Raw genomic sequence first — 22,588 nt, 5'->3', positions numbered from 1 at the left:
GTACGTCAAACGCAAGTTTTCGTCTCAGCACACGCGGCTGTGAATCATGAAATCAAAATGGAGCCAACGCCGCGGGATGCCCGGGGAAGGCTCCACACTGAGGTGGAAGCTCGACAAGATGCTCACTGGGGCTTTTTAGCTTATATGAGAAAAGCATCCTGCTGAGTGTGTGTGTGTGTGTGTGTGTGTGTGTGTGTGTGTCAGGAATGTAGCATCCCTCCCGCTCACTCTTTTTCCCCTCTACATCAGCTTCACTCAAAGTGGTTCAAACTAAAACCGGGTGTTTTCAGAAGTAAGGGGGGGGGGGGGGGTTGCATTTTGTACTTACTCTGCGTGTGCGTGTGTGTGTGTGCGTGCGTGTGTGTGTGTGTTGCATGAATGCTTGCATGCTTCAGTACATACGTGCATTCTACATGGATGGAGGTGTAAGCCTTACAGAAAATGAGTTGTTGCGACCTACATATCCACGTAGTTTCTTATTAGCATACACCTATATTTCACATAGACAGGTTCCTGTACATCAGCAGACACATACACATGTGAGCTAAACAAACACACACACACACACACACACACACACGTGCATTAGAGATGTGGCAATCCCTGTAGACAACATTTACCTTTTTGAGGATTGCATTACTGTTTGCACGATGATGCTCACACGACAGGTTGCCATCAAAACCGATGGATATGTGACATTTAACATTAAAAACAAATGCACTGAAAATGCATGTCCTGCAAACAGAAAATAGGGGACTATGGACAACGTGAATGATCAGTCTCTTTTCTCTTTCTACTAGACTGTACTCGTGCTGTTGGCTCTGAATTCTGGGTCAAACATGTGGTTTACTTCAGGCCACAGACACACTCTGGGTTAGGTAATTATTGTGGTTTTGGTATAAAAAATAATAATAATAAAAAATAACAAAAAAGCAAACAAGTCCTCTATGTCACTTCAACTTAGTGTTTTTTTTTTCAATATTTAACCAAGGCAGTAATATTTCCAGAAATCTTAACCAAGAGTTTTGAACTGTCAAAAAATGCCCACGAAACCAGCAGGTTGTTTGCATAAAAAAGTGCATGGACAATTATCCACAGAAAAATACTCTCCTCATCTCCTGCTGCTATCAAAATGTGTGACTTGACCTAAATCTGCAGAAAACTGCAGGATAGTTGGATTTGAATGGAAAGTATTGACATGAGAATGGTGATCATACGAGAAAGCAACTGTTAAAAACATTAAGGACAGACAAACTGCAGAAAAATGTGAAAATATACGGGAGCAAGTATTCAAATAAAATGAAAGTAAAACATCAGCAAATTACTGCAGGAAAGAGTAAAAATAGGTGAGCTCACGTGTGTTTGCTTTTGACTCCAATTATTGCAAGTATAATTAATCACAAAAATATTATGGGGGGAAATATGCCGCACTGTTTTTAATCTATCAATACGATACATACTTCAGTACTCGTATCATTAGGGAGGAGGTCAGAAGGGGAATTGCCAGACTCCAACAGAGGACGCACACCTGGTATTGATTATCTATAATGCACCGTTGAAACGCCCATCTTTACCTCGTCGCTCTCATTCGCTTTGACTACAGCAGGATGCCCTCTGTTTGTAATCAGTCAATCGTAAAAAAAAAACCGATAGCAAAATCATAATCCTGATCATCATGCTCCTTTGAGTTTTAGTGGAAATGTTCTCATTTGTATTCCTAATGAGCGGCAGTATTGTTATTTAGAAGCATTTGGTATGTTGATGACAAGAAAAAGGCTCCGGAAGGAACGGAACACTTTAAGCATATATTCTGTGTCTACCGATAGTCCATGCCCGAATACGAGAGGTGCTTAAGGAAGCTTTTGGATGCATATGTGCCAAACGTTAAAGGTTTAGCTGATTTGGTTAAAGGCTCCGTTTACATGTCCTCGTGTTAACGTTTCCAAACCCTCGAGGTGAGAAACAGAGACAAGTGTTCTCGCTCGTGTTACTTGTCATCTTTCTAAATTATCTATTGGCATCTAGTGTCAAACTGGGTGACTTGGGTGGGGCTCCTCTATATGCAGATGATGCACACACACACACACGCAGCTTGTTTCCCAGAGCTCAGTTTGTAGGTTCTTTAAGTGTTCTCATTTCTCATTATTGAGATTGTCTCTCTGACACGGCAGATACGAGACACTTGTTTGAGCTGAAGTTACGTCAGCTCAGCTTTTCCGGTTACTAAAAGATTTCATTCAGTTTCAACGATTCAGAGCGAGTTAGTTATTACAGCGATGGTCATGTGATCTGAAACAGGAAGGAGTCAGCCGGACCGACCCGCCAGCAACCAATAAGTAAATAATAAAAACTCCATTCCTGATGCTGTTTTGTTCTTTTCTCTCACTCTCTTCCTTCTTCCTACTCATCCGTCACTTCATCTGCCCCTTGCAGTCATCCCCAGGACAACTATTAATCAGAGGCAGAAATGATAGATGTTTTTGCTCACCAGCAATGCAAGTCTATTTTGCCTAAGTACAAACAGTAGATGTGCTGCGAATACTTATGTTAGTGAAATAAACAGTGGCTCAAAGGAACACATATTTTCACATTTAGGAAAACACACAGACACACACACACACACACACACACACTTGCTCATCCTCTCCGCCACAGTGACTTCATTAAAACAGCCTGCGCTCAGTGTGTTTGTCCTGTGCTTGTGTGAGACTCCAGGTATTGTCGTGTGTCAAAGCACCGTGCAGCTCCTCCAGGACAATTATAATTAAGCAGCACAAAGAATAATGTGGTCAGAAACGATACCTTAGAAAAGCTTGAACGAAAGGCCCCTGGTGAGCTGGAGATAAATATAATGCACTCCAACTGACTTGGACTTATCAATAAGCGTTATTGACTGTTTCATCAAACGTATGTACTGATTATTAGTTTTAATTCACAACGAGCTACACGTGAATGTATGCATGTTTTCACTTTATGTTTTCACTTTATGTTTTCAAAGCATTTAATTGTCACTCAACTACATTGCCATCCATTATGTGCCTGACATCATTGGCTCTTCCCTTTTCTTTGGGGGGGGGGGGGCTCCATCGCATCATTGCGGATCTACCTTCCAGCCATCACCTGGAGTTTTTGCAGCACCGTTTTGCTATTTGCCCTTTTTCATTGGCTATTTTGCCAACCCAGCGCATTCAATCTTCAGCAGACACAAATCAATCAACTCAAGCCAAACCCCATCTCCTTAGTTTCCACATCCGTTCATCGTTTCTCTTTCGATGAGCAGACGCCATAGATCCAAAACAAGGTTTACTCTCTCTCTTTACAAACATAATGAGGCAGCTTAGCCGTGTTTTATTTTATTAAATTTTAAAAAGACTATGGCTCCACACATGGATGATACTGTATGATGGATATCCAGTATGAGCTATAAAGTCACACGGGGTACAATACTGAGATTCTTTGGTGCAAAGGTGTGGCCCCTTTTATTTTACTGTGTAAAAGGCCATAAACTGGTGGAAGTGGTGATCATGATGTGATGATGTCATAACCTACACCTCTCAGTTCTATATTGCCTCACATGAAGTGGGACGTTGGAGGGGCTTGTGTGTGTGTGTGTGAGAGAGAGAGAGAGAGAGTTTGGCATGACTAACGACGATTTAGTTGGAATAAAGAGGCGTATCAGAGCCACCATGCTGGCCATGAGGGAGGCGCGGGCGTAGCGACATGATTCGTATGCCAGTGATGGGCTGAGAGAACATGGCCCAATCCTGAAGAATGCTCGCTCGCTGGCTGCCTGCCTCCCTCGGCTGGCTGGATCGCTGGGAGTTAATTGAATGGGCCACTCAATGTGTCAAGAAGTGTCAATTTAATGTTGGGGATAGGGGGGTGGGATGAGCAGAGGAGAAGCAGGACGGAGGACAACGTGACCTGCTGATTTATAATCGACTTATTATGAATATATGTACTCATGGGATTTTAAAAATTCACCACCGCGTCCATCAGCTAATTTGCTTTGGTGATTTGTGTCAGAATATGAAGTCGTATTTTGTTCCTCAATCCATAAAAGCAACAAAAGGACATAACAAATAACACGTGTGTGTGTGTGTGTGTTAAATAATAATCGACATCACATGCAATAAGTCATTACTCAGCAACACCACCTTTAGTGCGAGCTCTCCTGCTGTGGCCCGTCTTTAAACGGGCACCGGCGGTCCAACATTAAAGACAGTAAATAATATGTTTAATTGGATTTTTTTTGTTGGTTGTCTTATGGATATCTCAGAACCACGATGGGCGTCATAGACTGCAGCTCAATGAGGATCAATGAGTCAAACTAACATATTAAAGAAACACATTGGACTCGCTCTGCTGGAGGACGAAGAGGAGGCTGGCAGGCTGATCATTTTGATAGCGAGGCTCTCCTCACTCCCTCAAATCGCATGCTTTATTGCTTTATTACTTTATTTACTGCTTTCCTTAACTTTCTTACTTTTCCAACAAAGCACAAATCAGCTTGTTTTACATACATGGCTACGGCTTCAGACAATATTTAGAGGATTTCCCCTCATCTGCTATTGATGTATCCATGCACGTGTGAATTTCGCCGTCATACCCAATCAACATTAACAAATAAAACGCACTTCTAAGACACAATCAGGCCAGATTCTCCTCCTTTAATGGCTCACTCATCCATGAACACATTTAAATGACGAGAAGTCAAGCTCCTCAAGGATCAGTTCACGCAATGTGGACCGAGCAAACAACCTGGATGTCCTGGTAAAGCTTGAAGTGAGGTAATAAATGTGGAGGGTATCGATAATGAGGGCTCAAACCTACACTAGACAGTGGGGCACTGCTCAATATGCCAGCATTTGTCCAAGTAGATAAATCATAAATAATTGCCCAGTTCCTGCTACGTCTCCCGGCCACATTGAAAGGAGATGAGCCACAACACAATGCAATCAGACATCAGTCACTTCTCAGCCTTCACGGATGGGAGGCTGAAACAATAGGGAGCGTAGGGTAATTGTTTACCATGATATTTGGAAAGAAGATGGTGCTTTTGTATTTCTAAATCCAGATCTCAGTTTAGTTAATGGCAGAGATAATATGATTATATTATATTGATATATTATGTCTCATCTCTGAGATATTTTATATATGAGTGACTGTCAAACTCGTCATGTGTGATAATGACATGTATAAACGTTTGGGCGCAGCTGGGACCTGGGTCCGCATCAATAACCTGATGCCATGTCATAAGCCTGCAAACAAGACACCGGCAGCAGACACGCACTTTTCAAACTGTCAGGAGCGGCAACATGTCACAAAGTCACTCCAGAACCAAAGCAGTAGAAACTAGTTTACACAGACGTGTTCCCATTAGAAAGTAGATACGGGAGTGTCTGACCTTTTTTTTAAGAGCGAAAAGAGAAAGAATGCAAACCACACTGTTCATGCATACTAGAAACAAATTCCATGGTCTTTCTTTTGATGTCAGGTGACGCTATCAGTTCAATGACTGGCAGAGGGGAACTTTAAAGAGAGAGAGAGGCGGGACAAATGGTGAACGGAGGGCTGGAATGGAGTGGATGAGGTTTTACGGGGTCTCGCTTCGGCGCTCCAGGGTGATGGAACAGATCAGGTGGGTTTGTCTGACTGAGAGAGAGACGGAGGGGAGAAGACAGGCCAAAGGAGATTTATCAGTGTATGCAGGGATATGATCCGCCTGCTGTGTGCTACCAAAGCACTAAATCTGCGTGAGCTCCCGCGGGGAATGTTGCGTTACCGAGGAGATGGTAAATCTTTGCACCAACATGTCATCCTGATACTTTTCAATACAGGAGAATTTAAGGGTTAAAGTGTGTCCGGAGCATAAAATGAAATATGAAAGTTCATAATTTGCCCAATAATTTTTCAGATTTGTCTCATTCAAAACTTTTATACGCAACATAGACAAGGAGCAGATATAGAGAAAGTCTTTCCATCACTTTAATAGAATAATTTCAGAAGAATTACATCTGTCAAAAAAAAGCTCTTCTTGTGTTTAGAGTCCGAAATGACTGTCCCAATTTCTGTCTTGTCATCATTCTGTACTTGTAACGTGTAAATGCGAAATGATGACAAAATCTACCTTGTAAATAAAGAAAACATACTATTAACACTCAAAAAGAAACTAAGTATTTAAAGAATAGGAAGCTGAAGTCATGTTATGTTCGTGTTTTGGGGATGATGAACATGGAGGCCTAGACGGTAAAACTGCAGGAAGTAAAAATCTGACCAATGACATATATTGATCGTCTTCCCCGTGTCTCTCCAGACATGCTGTCCGTCTTCCACCATTGATGTGAATCCACTTTGTGTTTTGGAGAGTGACAGAAAACGACTAATGAAAGTCATACACTTTCTATTCTAGCAGCAATAAAACAAAAAAGGGCCTCGTATTGGGCATGTAGGGTTATGACCACTAAGACCCCGTTTAGACCGAGTTGCCTATATCTTGGTTTATCGAGACCGGGTCCACATCCATTTTAGATGTCGTGCAGCATGCCTCTCAAATGTGTCTCCAGTGACCAATTCTGATAAGGTGCAGCTGCCTGCCTCGCATGATTCTATCTGTGGGGACGCTGACCTCTACAAAACAAAACGATAATAACTCCTGTTATTCAGTATTTCCAGTGGGGCTTTAAAATGTTTTCTGAAGTGTTGGTATGTTCCGGTGTTCTGCAGCACTGGATATGTAGGCCTTCAGTTTCGTGTGGTAACATTCAAGCTGCATTACCTGAGAATCTATTTTTTTAAATTACTAATTTTAAGGATACATGCTATTACAAAAGAACATAAGAACGTAGGTGTCTCCAGAAACACATGGCATGAAGCAACTAACTCAACAAGATGACGGACATATCTCTCTCTCTCTCTCATCAGTGACAGAATTGTCCAGGGAGTAAATTTGCTCTCTTTGTTTTGGGGAGCTTTAATTTTGCTGCTGTTGGAAAATTACCCATAATTGTAGCCTGCAAATGCTTATCCCTCTCTTTCTGCTCTCCAGCTACTCTCTGGCGTACACAAGCTGTAAACACACACACACACGCACACACACACACACACACACTCAACAGATGGATACCCTCTGTAGATAAAATGGTTGCTGCTGAAGGATAGACCCACAGATTCTCACTTTCACACTTGTGTACAAATGACTACACACACACACACACACACACACAAACCCTGAGGTTGATAATGAGACTGGGGGAAACATGATTTATGTTTTCATGCTGCAATCTAATTGATTTGATTAATCACGTTCTTTCTTGACTAATTAAATTACCACAACAGATTAGAGGATATTTGGTCACAAACATGCCCGCCAGACCCGCTGTTAGTTTTCAACTTAGATACGTGTTTCTAAAAAGCTACATTCAATGAATCTTATGGTCAGCAAATTATTCTAAATGGGTTCGTAAAGCATAGGTGGTGCTGCATTAAGACGTATATGCAAAGCCTCCCAAATACATTTGTTCCAGTGGCCGGGGACTTGCAGGTTTATCCATCTTGGATGATGCAATAATGTTTTCATTCAGATTACACACGATTGTCATCCTTGTTCAAGCATTAGAGACATACAGGTTTAAATATGGTGACCGTAGAATAGAGTGGATCGCACAGAGTCCAGTGCTGAGGCTGCACACGCCATCCTTTGACCCAGATATAGATAGCAGATCTAAAACAGTCATGATGGAAAGGTTTTTCCACTTTTTTTATCAATCCTTTTCTATGATCGCTTGAAACCCTCTATATACTGATCCATACCTACGCTATAAACTTTGCTACACAAAGTATTTGACCAAGCTGAAACTCTAGTATGCTGAAAATTGCTGGTTGCAGATGGCCGGAGCACATGAAATGGAGATAAATTCTGTGAAAGCATGCAGAGGGAAATAAAGGAAAGGGAAATAGAAGGCGTGTGGGACGTGTGAAGTTCAGAGGTAGAGTGCGAACTTATAAAGTGAATGAAAGCGTGTGCAGATAGAGCACATAAAAAGAGAGCAGTGGATAGAGAAGATTGGAAAAGAGAGCGACGCCGAGCAGAGGACACATTGGTCTGCAGAAAAGTGGAGAGCAACTAGATCAGAAGAAGAGGATGCAGGAAGGACAGATGGAGGACAGAGCCGTGCAAAACAGAGAAAGCATAAGAGACAGAAAGGCAAAGTGGAAAAAAACAACCAGGGATAGAGGAAAGAGGTCACAGATTGGTTATGAAACCAACCCTGACCTAATCTGGCATGTTTATGACTCTGTGTTTTCCTTTTTTTATTCCCAGGCACTGAGAAGCCGGCTGGAATTAGATGAGCTAAAAGAGACGCGAGAGACCCAGACAGATGGGAGCGCATCGTCATTTCTACCGAGAGCTAAGCTCTGTGTTTGCGTGTTACAGTGAGTTGAGGTGAGGACGTCGGTTCTGTCCAGATGTACCCAGCACCACCCGAGCCTGTAATCATTAACCTCTAGAATCAGTCCAAGCAATGGAACGGTGGCGGGGAAGCTTCTACTGCGTACGGCACGGAGGAAAGCAGATCACGCTCAGAGCCGTGTCTCCAGTTGGGTTTTACTTGTATTTGTTTACATTTTCCTTTGCAGTTTATTCTCAATCAGTTTCCAGCGTGATTCTTTTTCACCATCTGAACCTGTTGCAAATACACAACCCCACTGACTTTGAAGTTTTCAGTCAGTGTAGAGGGTGTGCTGCTGGCGATGGATTCAAAACCCCTCTGAAGCAAATGTGTTCTTTGTTGGGGGGTAAATAAATGAATGTACATTAAGATTCACTATTTAAATGAATACATAACAGATTATTGATCATGTATCCCACCCCTTTCCACTATGCAGCCATTTCCATTGGCTTCTTTCATCGTTTATGTGCTGCATAATGCATTTGACCTGCTGCCACCCCATGTAGGTAGAGAGAGGCGTAACTTTTCTGTTGTGGCACACGGATCGTACAAAAAGAGTCAGTGATCTTTATATCCTCCCCCCTAACCCAAAGACAATGTGACACTACCGCTTGTTTAATATGCAAATCTCAGAAGCTGCAGGAACCTGTTGTCAGAGCGACTGGGATATGTCAGGAAATTATGCAAATCAACGACATCATCACAATCTCAGGAGTTTGTCAATTGGCGGTTTAATAACAGCCTGTGAAATTTGCTGTGAATGCCTCTCATTACAGAGACAGGGTGCAAATCTTTCGCCATATTAGTTACTCTAACTTCAAATGCAAATGGTTCTGTGGCCGGTGTGCGTTTATTTAAATGAGGAACAGACTAGACAGACCCGACGAGGCCTGCAGAGATCAGCAGCGATTAGAAAGCTCAGGATATTGTATAAAGACGTATTTTAGGTCATACAAATCTTTGTATTCGCTGCATGTAGTCATTTTAAAGAAATCCTAAAAATGAGCTTTCACAACAGCTTTATGCTTACCATCTGCTGAGCTCTGAGGCGGCATCTGAAAACAATTTATATAAGCAAACCTTAGCAGCCAACGCTGACGGGTTTTCCTCCAACAGAGGGAAGCTTACTGGTGACACACAGTGTATTACTGCTTGAGGAGCATTATGGTCACATAAATTAGGATTAAAAACCCTGTTTTCCTTCATCACTACAGGCTGGTGTGCTACAGCGGTCAACATAGTGTGCAAGGCTGCTAACTACACTGTGCTAATCCTGAATGTATAATAAGTTGCACGTGAAGACACTCACCCCAGCAGAAGAAGGCGAGTCCCAGCCGGACGCCACGCCGATGAAAGGGCTTCGGAACAATAACGTAACAATAACGTGATTCGTAGTATCACATCCTGTACTTCGTTTCCAACAGCAGAAAAGCTGCATCTCGTGTAATTTCATAAAACTCACAAGCTGAGTCAAATGTTTTAAAGGAATGACATCATTCTGAAAAGCCGTTCTTCGTTTATTGTGCTGCTTGATAGAATAGGAAGAGCAGAACAGACTGCGAAGTCATCAGAACATTGCGATAAGTGGGGTTCTCCGAACAGTGACATATTTTGGAGAGGTGCCAAATGTTCCTGTCATCACAACCTCTCATCGTGTTGTGATTAAATCAGCTGAGGGATCATGCCAAGCCTGTGGAATATAAAACCCCGTGTTACACGACGTTCACGAGCCCCAATTCATTAATGAACCTGATCGTCTTGGTGTGTGTGTGTGTGTGTGAGAGAGAGAGAGAGAGAGAGAGAGAGAACCAAGGGAGAGGCTCAACAAATCTGGTAGCTGTCTAGGAAAAGATGGCGTTTTAATGCTTTCTTCTGCAAATGAACAACGCTCACTGGATTTTGTTTCTGCTTCACTTTCAATTGAAACAAATTAAAAATGAATGTTTTGTCAAGCTGAATTTATTGTTTTACATGCAGGAGGCTTGATGGACAAACCTGAATTAATTGTCCTTTAATTGTAATATTATCCACTAAACAGTTTTAGCAAATGTTACACATGCATCCTATTTACATTATGCACATGTTACAACAGGCCAACCTGAATTCATTGTATCATGGTCTGTTTCCTGCAGGAAAAAGACCGACTAACTACCTTCAGGTTTTCTGTCTACTCCCTTACAGGGCCTCTTCAACCCCCTCCTCCTATTCTTACACACAAACACATTAAATAGCTCCCTCTCGCTCAATCACACACACACACACACACACACACACACACACACACATTCCTGCCCGCTCGGCTGCGACGGTATGCGAACAAACCACAGGCAGAGAGAGGAAGAGAAGGCCTACACTCTAACTGATTACTGCAGGAGAGAAGAGGAGCGAGGAGGCTGCTGCCAGCTCCTCTCACAATGACCTGCACACACAAACATGCATAGACACACCAAACACGCACACGTGAAAAGAGACAATAAAACTCGGCTGCTGCTACATTATAATGTGCAAATGCAGATAGCATAACGTGCATTTTACTAGGAATAAAAAAACAAAAAAGCCAATGCTTAGTCTCAGAGATACAATCAGCAGAACTGTTGACACTCCCAGGACACACACTTTAATGTGTGTGCCCCGTTCTGTCTTATAACACACACACGGTTCCGTGCCACGTGCATTAATGCTTTTACAGTTCCCACTCTTGGACAAACATTTACACTGGCTCTCCTTCTTCTACACCTCTCCACCCTCTTAAATTCCTGTTGTAACACCTCTGTGTTTATGGAGCCATGCTCACACACTGCCCCGTGTGAGTCTCCTACCTCTCCTTCCGCTGACACAACTACCTACCCCGCTACAGAACAGGTCGTACGACGCAAAGCCGTCATCGAATGCTGAACATCGGAAATGTGCAACCATCTTTTCCACATTTCTTGTGCACCATGTTTGTGTGCTCGAAATAAAACTACCGGTACATAACATTTTTATTACGTTAGTTGTGCGATTAAAAAAGGTCAAGTATAAAGAAATAGTTTTTTATGTCCATCATAGTGGTATATATTTTAAAGACTGCTGTTTTATGGCAGAAATCACAGTCAGAAAAATAGTGTTTATTTCATCTGCTCTCACATATTTAGCTTGTTGAATTTTCATTTTAAATACATGTAACAAAAATAATTGGACTGCATACAGGGAGCACAAACCTCTGCCGAGGCAGCTCAGTTTTCCCTTCTCACTTCTGAATGCAATTTGTGGCATTTCCCATGTGGCTTGCCTTGTTTTTCTAAACAGATCTGTAATGGAGCTAACCTCTAGAGTAGCCTAGTCACCCTCTAATGGTAGGAGAACTGTAGGCCCAGCTCTGCATCATCTCGAGTCCAAACTCGTCAGTCCTCATCTTCCCCATCATTTCAGGTCTCACATTTTAGGGTCTATGTTTTTTCTTATTTACATTTATGTCTTTAATTAGTATGAACTCCAATAAAATAACATAGTGTGGAAGCAAATGAAAGAAAGAACTCTAGTAATTGCTTTTTAGATGGCGTGTGTCTGGAATTGATGTGCTGTCAAGCCGACCTCTCCTGCTTCCATTCTCAGAATTGCAGAAAAGTGTCAAATGGTTTTTCTTCCAGTTTGTCTCCTTCTCTTTCTTTGTGCTACAGCAGCTCATTTCGCTTGGTTACGTTGTTTTTCCTTTCAGCGGTTCTGACGTTAATCCGCCAGAACTTTATGCATTTGATCCAAAAGTCCGAGATCACCTCTTTCCATCGGAGCGAAATTTGGCTGTTTGGGCTGGACTGCAGTCTCGGGAAGGTCTCAACCTGTAATTTTGGTTTGGATCAGACTGAAAAGTTCAAAACTCCAGACCAAACAAGGAAGGTGTGAAAGAGCCCAGAGAGTCTGCAGCCAAACTAGCACCTCTTAGTCACAGCAGTGTTTAACGCCAGCATGAAAACATGATGATGTTTTATGTTATTTACATTGCTCCCTTTATAACTTATCGCTGTGCATGTTCATTTCCACATTTACATACATCTGAGTTAGAGGTAAGTAACTGCATTTCTAGTTTTTCATCACCAGCAGCATATTGGACCATGTTAGAATTTTGACCGCCTGATGACAGCGCGGGATGAAAAATCAGGGTATTTCAAGCCAATGCTTCAAATAGTTGTGGAAATGTTTCACTCAAATGTCAACCTCATGATGAATTATTCATCTCGGCAGTGGTAGAGGAGGAAGGACCAGCGTAGAAATTTCCACATGCTTTCTGTGAATCCATCCATTGGTTGTTGAGATATTTCAGTTTGGAGCAAAGTAGTGAAACAAGCCGGCCTAATTTGACGTCCCTGTTATCACGCTGCTATGTGGCTAAATGTCAAAGCATGCAAATGCATCAAGGTCCACTAAACATTTGAAACATTATTTATGTGTTAAGATTAATGACTTGCGTTTATCAGGTTGTGTCAAAACATTTTTCATTTTTTTAAAGACCAGTTTCCACACGCAAGCATGGCTGAACGTCTCGCCTCTTCATACAGAGATCGGCGGATCAAATCCCTGCCATAAACTCGTTTCTTTCCCATTAGGTTGCAACAACAATGTTTTTTTAACTTTACCTCTCCAGCACTTAGCAGACCACATATACAACCGAAGATCTTTAATATTTCGTATAGGAGTTACAGGGCAGCTGGGCGGAGTCAGACACAGCCTGCGCTGGTTAATGAGCACAAGCTCCGCCCGCTAGAGGCCCTTCCTCTCCCCGTCTAGCATGATTCTCCTCTTTCCTAGGCAGTATATGGGTGTAAAATGTCCTCTCAAGCTTTCATCTGTCTCGAATAAAGCATGTTTTGGGGCTTTGTGCCTCTGAGTTTCCCCATGTCTGTGTTGCAGCTCCTTGTGCAGCTGTAATATCGGCCCCCTTCTACAGTATCTCTGTTTTACTGCTTGTCGCCAGCTCTAAATCTTCCTTCATTTCTATTCTTTCACTGTTCTCCTTTGACAAAATAAATCTAATTGTCTGTTATAAAACATGTCTTTGAATCAGCCACGACTTCACCTGCAGTCCTGAATACAGATTTCGGAGTGGCAATGACTGAAGGTTAATCTGGAAACGTGCAAAAGAATTAAGAGTTAAATGTTTGATGTCATTTGCAGCTCTGCCTGTTTTGTGTTGATGGGAGGTGGTGGGATGGAGCTTGGCACCATAATGTGGCGCTAAATAAAAACTACTTCTGCTCCTTGCTTTCCTATCGCTCATGCATGCCACCATTTGCATGCATATTACAGACATAGGCATGCATGTGGTTGAGAGGTTTCTGAACCCACATCTCTCCTTTTTTCTCTTTCCGTCATTCTGAAGATCATCACCTCATCCCACTCACAAAATCTGTGCAAAATCTTTCCGGCATCATTTTGTCTGATGTCTTTTGCCATTTTTGTCTAAAATATATTAACAAAATCCATTTCTGTGCTTTGGCTTTTGTTCTTTTTCCTCTTTTTTTGCTTCCTTAATTTTTCACTTCCCTGGTCCAGATTTTTTTGCGAGTCCCGTCCTTTTTGTTTCGCAGTCCAGAAAGTGTGAACGGCTCTTATAGTTTCTTTTCTCTCTCGTTGAAGAGCGGAGCTGCAGACTCACACGTGGACGGATGCGGGGTCATCGCTTGCCCTTTGTTACCATTCATAATTCTCATATCAGCTGGCAAATGAAACTTCATATCTTCCTATCAGCAATCCCAGCCTTTTAATAATGTGGGGACATTACTGGTCTGGATATTCTGGACATTAACATTGTTCATTAAATTACAAGAAATAAAAGGCAAGGGAAATCTCTTTAACAATTGTTTTATAAAGTCATTAAAGCTGTCACAGTCATGTTCATTTTTTGGGTGATCCGTTTAAAGACACACCAGCTACTCTGACCACCGTCTTGTTGCCAGACATAAATAATGAGCTTTAGCTCAATTAGGATCCTCTCGAGGTGTAAAACAAGTGGAGAGGCTACATCTAGCCTCCAGTAATCCACACAGCTCCTGGTCGGCCTGTTAGTGGATTACAACCCCCGGGTCACTGTTTATCCTTTGCGTAAACTAGCTGCTGTGTGCAGTGCTTGGACTGCAGAACGGAGCGGAGCAGAGCAGGCACTTCCTGGCCCGATAGCATCTCATCTCTCAGATACTTGACGAACAACAGGACACTCCAGCTTCCGCCGTCCCCCAGCAGCGGTACCATCGCCGCAAAAGCTCCATTCATCTTCGAGCCCTTTCCCTGGATCTCTATCTCTGCTGCTCAGACATTTGGCCTGGAAGGGCAATTCAATCTCAGTCATATCTGCAGAAAAATGGGGATGCTGCTGCTGCTGCTGCTTTATGTGGTGGGTGGCGCGCCACGGACCACGTGCGTGTCAGTACACGTGAAAATGGTCCCGAAAGACCATTTAAAATGAAGTGAGATAAATGTCCTCCTGTAGATTTTAGATGAACAGATATTCACCAAGTTTAATGTCAGCATCCGCTCTTGTGTGCACGTCGGCTTGCAGTCGCAGCCTCGTCTCATAATTGGAGTTTACAATCAAAAATTCTGAATCAGTGGGAATTCTGATGAGCAAATTTGAACAATGACACACAGATGGTTTAATAGCCGCCATATTTCCAAACAATTTGTCACATTTGAGCAAGGATTCAACTGCATTCCATTCCAAATACGGCAACAATCTGCACACGTGATGTGATCTGAGCTTCTGCTCGTTACGTTGTGACTGCTCCAACTGCTCCAAGGTTTAAAAGGACAGTGAGACACTTGATGGTGTCTTTCTGCAGAGACCTGCCCTTTGGTAATAATAACTCTGCAGGAAGTGGAAAGCTGATCATTACAGCCAAATGTTTAGGGGGAAACTCATCCTTGTGTATTGCCATAATTTCCACAGCAAGGCAATCCAACTTTATTAACACGCGTAAAAGTTTAAAAATTCAAGTAATCAATGCTTGAAACGCAGATTTGTCTTGTGCTCAACGTGCGGTACATAAAATCCTTGCATTCACGCGAGGAATGTAGCGTGATGAACAAGAGTATCACATGACGTATGAAAATGCCTCAGTGATTACACCAAAGACAGTTAACTTCTTAAGATGGCACAAGCTGAACCAACCTGCACTCCCACGAACCACCTGCAGGTCGGAGCGTCACTCTTTTCAGAATGACTGATAACCGCAAAGGTTTGCAGATAAAAAAAATAATAATAATAAAAGCTGCACCTTGGATATTTGAGCACACCTCAACCAGAATGTGACAAAAACTATTGCAGGGGGGAGATGGAATGTCTCCCAGAGGTGTGGCCTGTCTGTCGGGCTTTCGGGCTTCCATTTTATGGTGTGTTGGTGAGGCCGACACAGATATGGTTTCACTCCCCTTGGCAGAGCCACGCAGGGCCCCGCTGCTGACAGCAGGTTTTATTTGATGTGGACGTCCCGTGTTGGGTTTCAGCGCTGGCTTCAACATATGATCTCCATTATGACCAGAGGTGGAACGTATGCTGGTGGATGACTGGTGACTCTGGGCAGACAGGAGAGGTGGTGTGTGTGGGGGGGGGGGGGGGGGGGGGGGGGAATGGAGGGAAGGCCAACAGATGGAGAATGGCGAGGAGGGGAGGGAGAAAAATAGAAGTAGAGACAAATGGATCATGAACGAGACAAGATAAGATGAAATGTGAAATCAGAAACAGAGAAATGTGTTGGAAAAAGTGGCAAAACGAGTGTAGTCAGACGCTGACAGAATTAAGGCTGCAACACAAAACACACGGCAGCACTTCAAAGGATTATTCATTACAACAATCTCCTCCTGAAATAATGACTTGATTTTTCTCTTTCATTATTTTTTCTTTGTTCATGATTTGGTTTGATATCATGATCTCATATTTACCCCACAACAGATGTTGATCACAATAATGAATCATAATATTTCTTTTCAGATATGCAGATTTCAAGTTTACGTCTTCCCACGTGGAGTTGCAGCGTAGCATCATGTAGCATCTGCTCATTTATCACATGAACGTGGAAAGGAAGTGAAGAATCTGGAACGGGTGGAGGAAAGTATCAGGTGTGCTCTGTGATAGGAGAGAGTCAGCGAGGATGAAGAGAAAGGTCAGTGGTGAGGCCAGCCATGATGGACGGCTTAGAGACAGTGTCTCTGAGGAAAAGACAGGAGGCGGAGCTAGAAGTGGAGGAGATGAAGATGCTGAGGTTCTCCTTGGGAGTGACCAGGTTGGATAGGATTAGAAATGAGACAATAAGAGGGACAGTGAAGGTTAGACATTTTGGAGACAAGGTCAGAGAGACCAGACTCCGATGGTTTGGACATGTCCAAAGGAGAGACAGGGACTATATCGGTAGAAGGATGCTGAGGATGCTGGACGTAGTGAGGGAGGACATGAGAGTGGCTGGTGTTGAGGAGGACGATGCAAAGGACAGGGTGAAGTGGAGAACGTTGATTTGCTGTTTTTAAAAACAAAAATCATCCTGCCTTCTTCAATTACTCAATTTACTGAGTGTTATTAAATTATTTAGTCCACTAAATGTAAGATCCAAACATATAATCCAATAGAGTAACAGTAACATTTTGTGAACTGCTTAATTTGGGAATATACATTTGTTCCTTCAGTAAAAAAAAAAAAAATTAAGTTGGACAATTTCTAGGATTTCAGATGAGCCATCCTTTTTTATTTCCTGTAGTCCAGTAAATGGCTCCACTGAAGCAGGATTCAGCAACACACAGTTTCACAGCACAGGGCTTTACATTTAATAAAACGTCATCTATAACGCAAACAAGGCATGTCAGAAAATGAAATAGCAACCGTTTTGATTACAAACTTCATAAGTATACTTACAACATTAGTTCCTCACTAATGTAATGAGGAGGCGAGGGTTCGGGTTCGGGTCAATGTTCCCTCTAATCTTTCATGCGTCTGCGCAAACACACAAGCTCCCCGAGCAGTCCCTTGGACAACTTTGAGCAACATCATAATAATACATTTTATATTAAACGCACTTTACATTTGAAAGCAAATCTCAAAGTACACAATAAAAATAAATAACATAAAAACAAAGCGATAAAAATCAACAAATAAAACAGGTTGGATTCTTTTGTGCGCAACGTAGATTTTCGATGCGCGAAGACCGTATCAGCTGTGCGTAATTACGCAGTAGAGCCGCCCATCTTCCCTTGTGTTCATAATAACTATGCCTAACTTTTACACAAATGTATTTCATAATTTGATGGAGAAAGGGGGGGGGGGAATCATATTTATTGGATTTAACTGTTTTGGGGCTCAAAATTGAGCTTGCACACGATTCTATAATTCCTTCTTATCGGCCAGAGGCTTTAGTTATTTACTTTAAAATGGACTAATTTCTTATTCCAGCGGAGGGGGGACCAGCCGCTGACTTGAACAGCTGCTTCATGACCCAAAAAACTGTCAGTCTTTCCCTGGAATAAATTGTGGAACGTTCCATTTCGAAGCGCGGGGTGGCGGAATGCAGGAGATACCACGAATCCTTCGTAAAGTGAATTCTCTGTTCATTGTAGTAAAATAGCCGTACGTAATAAGGTATTTCAAAGTATATGGTTCCACTCGTGTGACATTTAATGAGGTTTTAACCCGTGGTGGGGGACGCACTTTTCCGCCGCGCACCCCCGCCTGTAAAAGCGTAGGTTCGTGTCGGCTCATAGTAGAATCAATTCACAGAGAGGGCAGCTTGAAACCGTCCGCTCATGCCTAGTTTGGAGAGAGTGGCGTGTCGGCAGCTTGGAGTTTAATAGTCCGGGTAGCATCCGTGCTGTATGTACATGTCTGCTTCCCCCCATGTGTGTGTGTGTGTGTGTGTGCGTGCGTGCGTGCGTGGCTGCTAAAGACCGAGAAACAGAAAGAGGGACGATTGTGCACGGAAGCTCGATTTTGATTGTTACGATGATTGAATGATTTGTTTGAGGCGGACCGGAGCTGTCTTCAGTAAAGTTGGTTGTTCCAACAGAGTCCGGTCTGGTGCGCGCTTCCCCGCGGAACGCGCGTCCTGCCCGACCAAACGGTGACAAAGCAAACTGTCAAGTTTAATGCCCAAGCACCTCAGTTATTAAAAATAAAAAATAAACACACACACACGTGGGTGGGAAGCACAAATCAAGCTTCATCCTCGATGTTTATCAAGTTAGGAAGGCATTTAATATTCATACCATCCGAAAACACAATGCGTAAAGAGGCGCGTAGACGCAATAGCAGCGTTCATGTTTCCATTTTTTTGCAGCATTTCTTGCACGGATGAAAGATGCATTACATTTTTTGTATCATTTTCTCTAAGTGTAATCTCTGAGATGAATTATTCACAAACATAAACTACAATGGACTGTCCAATCAATCCCCCTGATGAACTCTCCCTCTGCCTCTCGTAACCGTCCCTGTTATTCCTCTCTCATTATTCTGTTCATTTCCATATTCTCACACACAAACACCGGGGAATACACACACGCTGGTGTGTGTGTGCGTGTGCGTGTGTGTGTGGTGGCTTGTTTAATGCACTGCAGGTTGGCTCCTGCAGCAGGTCTGACCAGATAAGAGCAGCACACAGCTTTCTGCTGGGAGGAGGGAGGGATGGAGGGAGGAACATTGGTCTCCATACAAACCATTAAATTCTAATAATCGGGCCACCACCAGTCAAACCTGGATCCATAGCGCCCCCTCTGGGTGATCGTAGGAGTGACGGGGTGGGGGGGGTTCCTCGTGTTGCTGCTGAGCCGTGTTTGTGCACTCTGAGGCACAAACACGTGATTATTAGGGATCGATCAGCCAAAACATGGCGTTAAACTGTCAACCGGTGCAAAGATGAGCTGGAAAAAGAGTATGAAGAGATTTTTGCATGATGGATGAAAAATTATTTAAACCGCCATGTGGAGAAATAAATATTCAGGATCTCAACAATGGATTTATCTCAGTGAAGAAAGACCAAAGCTCCAAACTGATCGGGAAAAGACTGAGGGGCGGATCTATAATCCCGAGTGCCTGGGACAGTTAATGGAAAGATAATTAGTATTTTTCAATACAATCCTCATGACTATCAGCGTTAAAAAAAAAAAAAAAAACACACACACACAACCGATTATGTGTTTTTCATACTGTAGAAAACTATGTCTAAGTTTTAAGCTTTGGTAAAGTTAAATTATTTAGTGGACATTTAGTCACCTGATCATGCATGGGACTGTGATTTATCTATCGGTGCATTAATCGATATCAAATAGAAAACGAGTTCACGAAGGTTCAACTGACTTATCGTTCAGTTATGCGTAATCAATAGCATTACCAAATGATAGCTTAAAGTGTAGGAAATAATTTTATCGATGCATATCTAGTAGATAAATATGGAGATGAAGCTTCATATTGCTGAGAGTCATCGGATCGTCTGTGGTTTGATGATGTCACTGCAGTCTCAGTGCACCAATCAAAGATGGTCCAACCAAAGAAATACAAAAAAATAATTAACAAAAATTCTCAGCATCTTTTGATTCATGCTCTGGAGTCCACATCCGTCTCTGCTCCGTGTGCGTCGAGGATCACAAGCCTGTTTTGGTGGCTTGTCCAGCGTGTGTTTGGGGGGCAGTGGCTCTGTGTTGGGACCCTTTCAGATTAGCCTGGCAGTAATGGATGAAATCACGGCACTGTCTCGCAGAACGCCACCAAAGGATCCCCTTTGAGTCCACACAGCGTGTTTAAAACTCAAGCAGAGCTCTCGTCAGGTCATAAATGCCAAATTCCCAAGAGTGAAGCGGCGAGGATCATAAAATCCGTTTGTTTTTCCCTGCATCAACGCAGGAAGTCTGACGGAGGCCGAACTGTTCCTTCCCTTCGTCCGCCCACACCGCCACATTCACACTCCATTATGGGATGTATTTGTAGCCACCATCAGTTGGAGATGCAGATGCAGAAGGCCGCCTAATCTTCCTCTCTCTGCCTCGCCATCAATGGGAGCCCAGCTGCTGCCAGACTCATTCACAGCGCTCGGAGCCGAGGTCGGCCCGGTCAAGTTAGCCAAGTGGCTCGACGGCAGGCCGTTTTTCTCTCTTTACCTAAAGTGTCTGAAATGTATAGCAGACAAATCAGAGCTCTGATCCAGTCTCCTGTGGGGGAGGCTGCAAAAGGAATCCACAGATTGAAGTCTCGTCGACAGTTTGACCTCGACCCTGGATGTCCACAGAGCACGAGATGTTTAATGTGACATCGCACGTCGACACACACTCCGGGGTTAATGGAGCGTACCGGATGCTCCTTTCACACACCGTGACCCGGAGCCACAGCGGCTCCACGCCACTCTTTAAATAAGTCCTTCCAACACACCACTGAGCAACACAACGCAATGCAATGCAGCGCCGTCTTGTGGAGCGCTTCATTAGGCGCCACGGCGGACAACATACCATGACTTGCTGCTGCAGACCTGTCATCTATTTGTGACCATCTTTTCAATACTTCAGCAACAAAACTTGCATCTTAATCTATTTGATGAATTCAGCTCATTATTCTTTTTTTTCTTTTCTCAATTTCTGCAAAAAGCAACGCGGTGATTTTTCCAAATAGAACAGCAACAGCAGGAAACTCTTAAATCGACACAACTTAATCTTTCTATCTCTGATGTTAAACTATGTTAAAAAAAAATAAACAGAAATCTCTTCTCGTTTTTTTAATATGTACCATTTTACCACAAAGCAGCATTAAAAACCAGACCCAGGAGGGCAACAACTAACTTCTCCACGTTGGACTAATGCTGCCATCATGTGGACAGAAACATTAACTTCATGCTTAAAATTCGACCTTTAAATCACAATTGTTAAACGTAATAATACGAATTTTTGAAAATAAACTGATTACAAAGAATATCTGTCCAAACATTTGTGAGTACACATAAACTTAAAATATATAAATATTTTTTTAATGAACTCCCTCCAATGATGCTAGATAGAAAAGGGAAGCTCCATCCCATCTGGGAAGCTCCCACCACCCTAATCCCCACAGACAGAATAACAACATTGGAAGCTGGTTTTATAGTTATGGTTATCCATCCCGCTCTTATTCTGGATGCAACTCTTTTCCTTGTGTTTATTTTCCTGCTTCTTTATTTTGAAACACGTTTTACATATCCTGGGGACCGTATGTACGGTAATGTGAAACAGTTGTTTTTATTCATTTAACCTATTTGGGCAAAATAGAATAAAGAACTCTTTCAATCATTTACAATGAAAATGCTTTATTTCATCATGTTGTTTCATTGAAATGAAAATGAGATGGACAAATAAAAAAAGGAAATACAGTTTGAAATGGATTCATATTCCTCGCGATACACCGTCATTTTCAGCCAGCACATGTATTGATTAGAAGATTAAATGGCTTTTTTATTTTTTTTTAATTAGTGTCCTTCCTGTAAATCATGTCATTCATCTACACTTTCTACTCAAAGTTACAGTAAATGGTAATAAAAAAATGTCACAACTCTACGGCAGAGAGCTGCCATATTGGCACGCCGGGCGGGTAAGGTAAGTATCAAAGTAGCGTCACTGGCATGCACGGATCATTGTCTACATCTGGATGGGGGGGGGGGGCGTAACAGGACGTCAAAAGCACTGAGAGGAAACTGAAACATTCTCTAAGACTGTGCAACTCTGGTCAATTACAAATGTCTAAAAGCTCCATTACATGTTGTTACAGAAGTCGCCTTTCAGTGTGTGTTCCTAGTACAAAATAGTCAGCTATTAGAAAGCACATATAACAGCTAAGAACTCTTGAGGTGATATAATAATAGTAATAGTAATAATGCAGTAATCGTCTCTAATCTATGTTAGAATGTATTTTACATACAGATGCATGACATTTGTATGATGAATTGATCATACATGGAACTTCCATGACAGTCTGTAACAGAAAACTCCTGTTGGAGACGCTGAATAAATAGAGAAAATAAATACAGCTTTCAATTCAGCAGAACCAGGTGACACATTTCACTAGTTTAGATTTTTGAGTAGGATGCCTTTTCTTTAAAAATCCAATCATTAGGTCACCTCCGTATTGATTTCTGTTTTGGCGGGTGTGAATTTCTAAACCGCTCATTAGT

The sequence above is a fragment of the Brachionichthys hirsutus genome, chromosome 9 (genome assembly GCF_040956055.1).
Source record: "Brachionichthys hirsutus isolate HB-005 chromosome 9, CSIRO-AGI_Bhir_v1, whole genome shotgun sequence".
In the NCBI taxonomy this organism is placed as follows: domain Eukaryota; kingdom Metazoa; phylum Chordata; class Actinopteri; order Lophiiformes; family Brachionichthyidae; genus Brachionichthys; species Brachionichthys hirsutus.
Note: the sequence above shows the minus strand (reverse complement) of the source record.